The sequence below is a fragment of the Poecilia latipinna genome, unplaced genomic scaffold (genome assembly GCF_001443285.1).
Source record: "Poecilia latipinna isolate Pla-1442-1.1 unplaced genomic scaffold, P_latipinna-1.0 Scaffold2379, whole genome shotgun sequence".
Taxonomy (NCBI): Eukaryota; Metazoa; Chordata; class Actinopteri; order Cyprinodontiformes; family Poeciliidae; genus Poecilia; species Poecilia latipinna.
Genome location: NW_015114995.1, coordinates 1 through 5619, shown reverse-complemented (window position 1 = coordinate 5619; position 5619 = coordinate 1). Strand labels below are relative to the sequence as shown.

At 38.3% G+C, this 5619-nt stretch overlaps 1 protein-coding gene across 2 annotated transcripts in view; it reads right to left on the bottom strand.

Moving 5' to 3' along the window:
• Positions 1-5613, bottom strand: part of LOC106937566 (disks large-associated protein 1-like) — an 82844-nt gene extending 77231 nt beyond the window's left edge. For both annotated transcript variants that reach the window (XM_015019128.1, XM_015019129.1), the window contains exon 1: positions 5314-5613. The gene's annotated coding sequence lies outside the window, so the exon portion shown is untranslated. The remainder of the gene's footprint in view (positions 1-5313) is intronic.
• Positions 5614-5619: the final 6 nt, after the last annotated feature.

The following is a 5619-nucleotide window of genomic DNA, read 5'->3' as shown; positions in this document are numbered from 1 at the left end:
GGTGTAACTAGTCAGTGAAATCATATGGCGATATGTGTGCATCATGTATATCACTACAGTTCAGTCCCAGCCTTTGGCTGACTTCATCTGCTTTTTCAACTGTGGTGATTGATAAAGCCTTTGCTTTAGTGACAAATCAGTTGGGATAAAACTGATAAAATCATCTATAGAAAAGATAAAACTGAAAAGACTTTAAGTCAGATGTTGAGAAACAGAGGGATGCTTTAGGCTTTGTTGGTTTTACACAGAAGCACAGCATGTTGCATGAGAATCAAAGGCTAATCATGAGTAGACAAAACAAAGTGTACAAGTTCTGCACAAACATCATCCTTCTGCTGAAATTTCCTCTGAATAAATGTTGGAAGAATTTAGAACAGAATCTGGGCCCATGTGTTATCCATTAGTTCTTTGCCTGTTTGTGTTAATTGAGCAGACTTCAAACATCTCATTGTGTCAGTTTTACTACTTCTTTTAACTCAACTAATTGAACAGTGAAAATAATTTTAGTATCTCAACGGATAACACTTAAACCAAACAAACTTATAAAATATTGGGAAACAAGTATTTGATGTATCACTGATTTTTCAAGTTATAACACAAAGAATAGAGATGTTTGTAATTTTTATTGTGGGTACACTTCAACTATGAGAGACATAATGTAAAAATTAATCCAGAAAACCACATTATACAATTTTTAAAACCTTAACTTGCATTTTATTGCATGAAATACGTATTTCATCACCTAGAAGCCGACAAGAAGTCCGGCTCTTAAAGTTAGTTAGATGTTAGTTAATCTAGTTACTCTTTACTGAATAATCTTTTTTTTGCAAGTAAACTCTGTAAATTGGACCTTAAGGGTGTTATATTTTGCTAGGGCGCAAATTGTGACATTTTTATGTGAATTTGTTTAATTCTACAATATTTGGCCTAAAGCAATCTTTGTGCTGCCCTCTGCTACTGCAGTTGAGTTTTCCTACTATAGTTGGCTGATGTCTATGTTGCATTGTGAGCACTGATTGATATGGATTTTCAGCTCTGCACGTGCATGATATATTTACAATGTGGACACAGAGTAGATTGTGTCTCCTCTCTGTAACTACATTGCACATATGTGCAGAGCTGAAAATCCATATCGATCAATGTTCCTCATTGTCTCCTTTCTGTTCTGGCTGCAGGTGAGGATTACTGAAGGATGACTGAGACCTTTTCTAGTGCTTTGGAATGGGGTTAGGGCTCAAGGCAGCACTCACTGCCTGCAGACAGTTGCTGCAGTGATTGGTGCTTTCACAATGGTGTCGCCAAAGTTCTGAATAGCAGAAGAAAGATTTGTCATGGGTATTTTTGGAAAACAGTCACTAGAGGAGTCTGAAAAGTTGCTAAATATGACTGCATTGGTCGTTTCTCAATATGCATACATGTCCATGATTGTGTATTTGTGAAACAAATACACAGTGGTGGCCCAAGTACCCAAGTACTGTTTAAGTAAGCAAAGCCTCCATGTGTTATTCCTCCACCCATTTTGTCAATGAAGCACCAGTGCATCTTTCTGTGGATTTGACCCATCAACATATCCCACAATGCATTGCACCACCAGCAGCGGTAAAGAGAGAGTGAGTAGGAAATGCAGCGCTTTTTTACACTATTAATTTGTCACACAAAAAGTAGTTTTAAGATGTCTTTAGGCAATAAAGTAGACTTCATAGCTTCATCTATCCACTCAGTTCATCCAGGATGTTCGTACTTTAAAATGTGCTTTGGAGTTTTTGGAGCGGCGAAGCTCCACTGACAGGGTGAGGCAGCCACAGACTCATGCTGCAAGCACCAGAATACAAGATAGAACATTTTTCTCAGAAAATTTAGATATTTTTAATTAAATATTTTGTTACATTTATTTGCTATTTAGCAATTTTTGAGCAAGTAAATTTATACTAATGAAAATATTTTAAAACAGCTCCCCTTCATAATCAGAGAACTTTCACTTTTCCTTGAATATAAAAAATACACAGTTCCATAAGATTGGCTTTTCATGTGTGAGTGTGAGCTGTATTGTTTTTTATTGCTTTATGCAGGGAGGTCTGCAGAGCAGGATAAGAGTTTTCCAAAAGCTCCCAGAGATTCTCTTCAACTTCATGTCCTGACATTCTCTTCCTCATCTTCTTTTTAAAAAAATAATAACTCATTTAAATCATTTAAAATGAATTTCCAGATTGTGCCAATTCTTTTTAGATATTTGTCTGTTTTGATTGACACTGTTGGTTGTTTATAGTTAGTTTTGATATAATGGTATACGTAGTTTTCAATGTTTTGTTTTGTACCTCACAAGATGCCGTAGCCAATAAGGGCAGGCCTTATAAAAGTTGGCAAACTTTTGAATATGATAAAAATTTAAAAATTTTATTTTACAGCTTTTATTTGATTTTAGGTTTTAATTTTATGTGATTCTTTTTCAATGAGAAGCTCTTCTCTCTTACCGCAAAAAAAGACAGATATGAATCACTTGAAATATTTTTCAGTTTTTTATACATAATTATTGTTGGATTCTCAAATTGCTTCAGTCACTTTAATTATTTTACCTCTGCTCTATTTGATCATGCTCAGTTTGTTCCACTGCCTCAGGCCTGGCTAGGGCTTTTGTGTTTTCCAGTGCATTTATGGACGCCTGCATTACATACACAACTGACAGACTGTAGGCTTCTCATATGGTGCTCATATTCTACATCTAAGCTACCTTTCTGAATATTTTTTTTTTCCATCCCTGAATGCATGCTGCCATTTTCTACTGTCACTACCTGCTGGTCCAGGAGGAATGAATGCTGCAAGTCAATGACTCAATGCAATCTGCTAGGTTTCCTTAGAAATACACTTTTTAAACTACTTTGAATAATTAACTGAGCTATACTGTTTGATAACTAATATCAAATCTTGCTGCACTGAATATAAAAAAATTAGAGAAAATAGAAAGCTAAAAGTGGAAGACAGGAAAATAATGCTGAGAAGGTTGAGTTCAGTTTTCATGTGGTCCAGATGAAAATATAGTACTTAAACCACCTTATCTTGAAGTTCCACAAATCACAAACTTGGTTTTAAATCTATTCCAGGTTTGAAAAGTCTAGATGTTGCAGTTTTTTAACTAGAGTAGATGAAAGACACTGAAGCTGGTAAAAATAGATTTTCCCCAATTGGAAGCTGCAATCATAAACCAACTTCAGCTTTGTGTCTCTTAACATAACATCCTCATCTGGGACATCTGTGGACCGTAAGAAATGGTGCAAATCGTCCTCTGTGTCTCTTGTTTAGGCTCCACCACCAGTACCGGCTTCTCAGAACGTGCATAAAGAGCCTTTTCACCCAAAAAAGAATGCAACATTTTCAAAATGTTTCTCAGGATCTCAAGGAAGTAAGTCAGGATTGCTTTTTCCCCCCCTTATCCCTTTACGGGCTTTGTACTTTTTTGTTATTCTAAAAATACACTTTTGCAAAAAAACATGTCTGTTTCTATGCTGTAGATATCTGATGTCACCTGATGATAGTGATAAAATAAAATTAGTTTGTTAATCAGTGTTTAGCAGTTGTTGTAAAATAATTGTGTAGCAACAACTCTGACCAAATGCAGGTTGGTAATAACTTAAACATGAAATAATGGTCTTAACTTTGTCTACCTATTATTATTTGTCAGTTCAGACAATAAAATAATGAGACAAAGGGGGCAAACATTAGGCTATCATGATTTTACTGGTAACAATCTGAAAAAGTAATACGAGGTGATAAATTACTATTTTTAACATGAATAAGATTTTTATAATCAATAATAAAAACTTGAGACAATTAATTTGAAGGTGCTGTACTTAGAATTGACACTTCTTAGTTACTTATGTATACTTAATATCTGACAAATTAACTTTTTTTTTCTTATTTGGCTGTCCTTTATGAATCTAAAAATAATCAGGTTCCAAAGAAAAGCTGGACTATTAATTCTCAAACATACAAAAAAACAATCAAATATGACTATAACATGAGGTACAAATCAAAGGTTGATTTTACATAATAAAAGTCAGTCTACTTCTAACGTCAGCATGTGGAAAACTCAGTCCTTCCTGTTGAACTAGCATCAATAGTAGTGTAGGGCTGATCTGGGGATTTTTTTTTTTTTTTTTTTTTTTAATAGAATGTGAACCAAGTGAAGCTTAAACCGTGTCACCTGAGGAATTCTGGGAAGAACATATTTCCAGACAAAGAAGGACTTTTTTTTCTGCAAATGACCTTTTTGACTCTGTGTACTCCAGTTAATTATCAATCAATTACAGAATAAGTTGAATTATTTAGATAATCACTCATTTTTTTCCAAAACGTTATTCAAGTAAATGTAGCTGAGTAAATGCAACTAGTTGCAATCTATCTTCAATGAGGTGAGGTGGTTAGAGGGGAGCAGGTAACAATGAGGAAGGAAGAAGGAGTGAACATATGAATAAAAATCTTCAGAGGAAACTACTCATAGCTCATGTCTGCTGAGTGGGAAATGAGAAAGAGATTACGCTCACACGTCCCTCTGACCCACGCTCTCCTCTATGAGCTCACAACTTGTCAGTGGAGCAGAAGATGCTTGTTCCTCTGAATACTTGTACACACAGGCAGCTCTGATGACATCACAGCAGCCTGTCAGCTGGAGGAAGCAGCAGCAGCATCAGGAGCAGGACCAGGTTCCACCTCTCCATCCAGCTATGCAGGTGCGCTCTGTTTAAGGTGCCATGATTTCCACTGGAGGAACCCCCTCCAGTGGAAATCTGTCACGTCACCCACACATTTCAGTCCTCTAGGGTGTTTGGTCCTTCAAGAAGATGAAAACAATAACCCAGGAGTTATATATGCAGAGATTCTTGAAAAATCATCCGGATCCTAACCAGCCCCCTCACCACATCTGTGATCACCATCACCTCCACCGAAAAATCAGTCTGCAGATGAGCGATTAAACTTTCCCTCCTATCATGGGGAACGGCTCACTGCGTGGGCGCACAGCTAAACATAGATTTTTTTTTTCTCGAGGATTCGCTTGAGGATCTTTCTCGTCATTTTAGTGTGAAGCATTAGTGAGCAGATGAGAGAGGCGCAGAAACAGACAGCTGTGAGGCGCACAGCAGAGCAGCGGCCGGAGCTTTCATGAACGCCAGCGCAGGTGAATCGGAAGCATAAGGCCGTTAATGATGGCTGTCACATTCCATCGGAGCTCCGTGTGAGCAATGCGAGTCAGGGGGCGCCGAGACAGGCTGGAGAACCGCACCGCACCGCATGTGTCTGAGAAGAGAGCTTCCAGCTTACCTCCGCAGCTCCTCACACGCCGCCGCCTGAACGAGAGAACAGCGGCTGCTAAATCCAAAAGCTCTTCTGATTCCGGAGACCAGGAGGCGAGAACAGCCACTGTCGGTTCGTGTGCGTGCGTGTGTGTCAGAGTGAGCGGGGACGTGCGGGCAGAGGAGGCGCAAGCCTGCGGTCCGTCATCTGCGGCAGCACATCAAGCGCACACAGCCAGAACTGCACCGGAAGACAGAAGGATGGGCTCCAAAAATAAAAGACTGACAAGGGGCAGCAGGAGAGAAACAAAGAAAATTTAAGCATACGTCATAC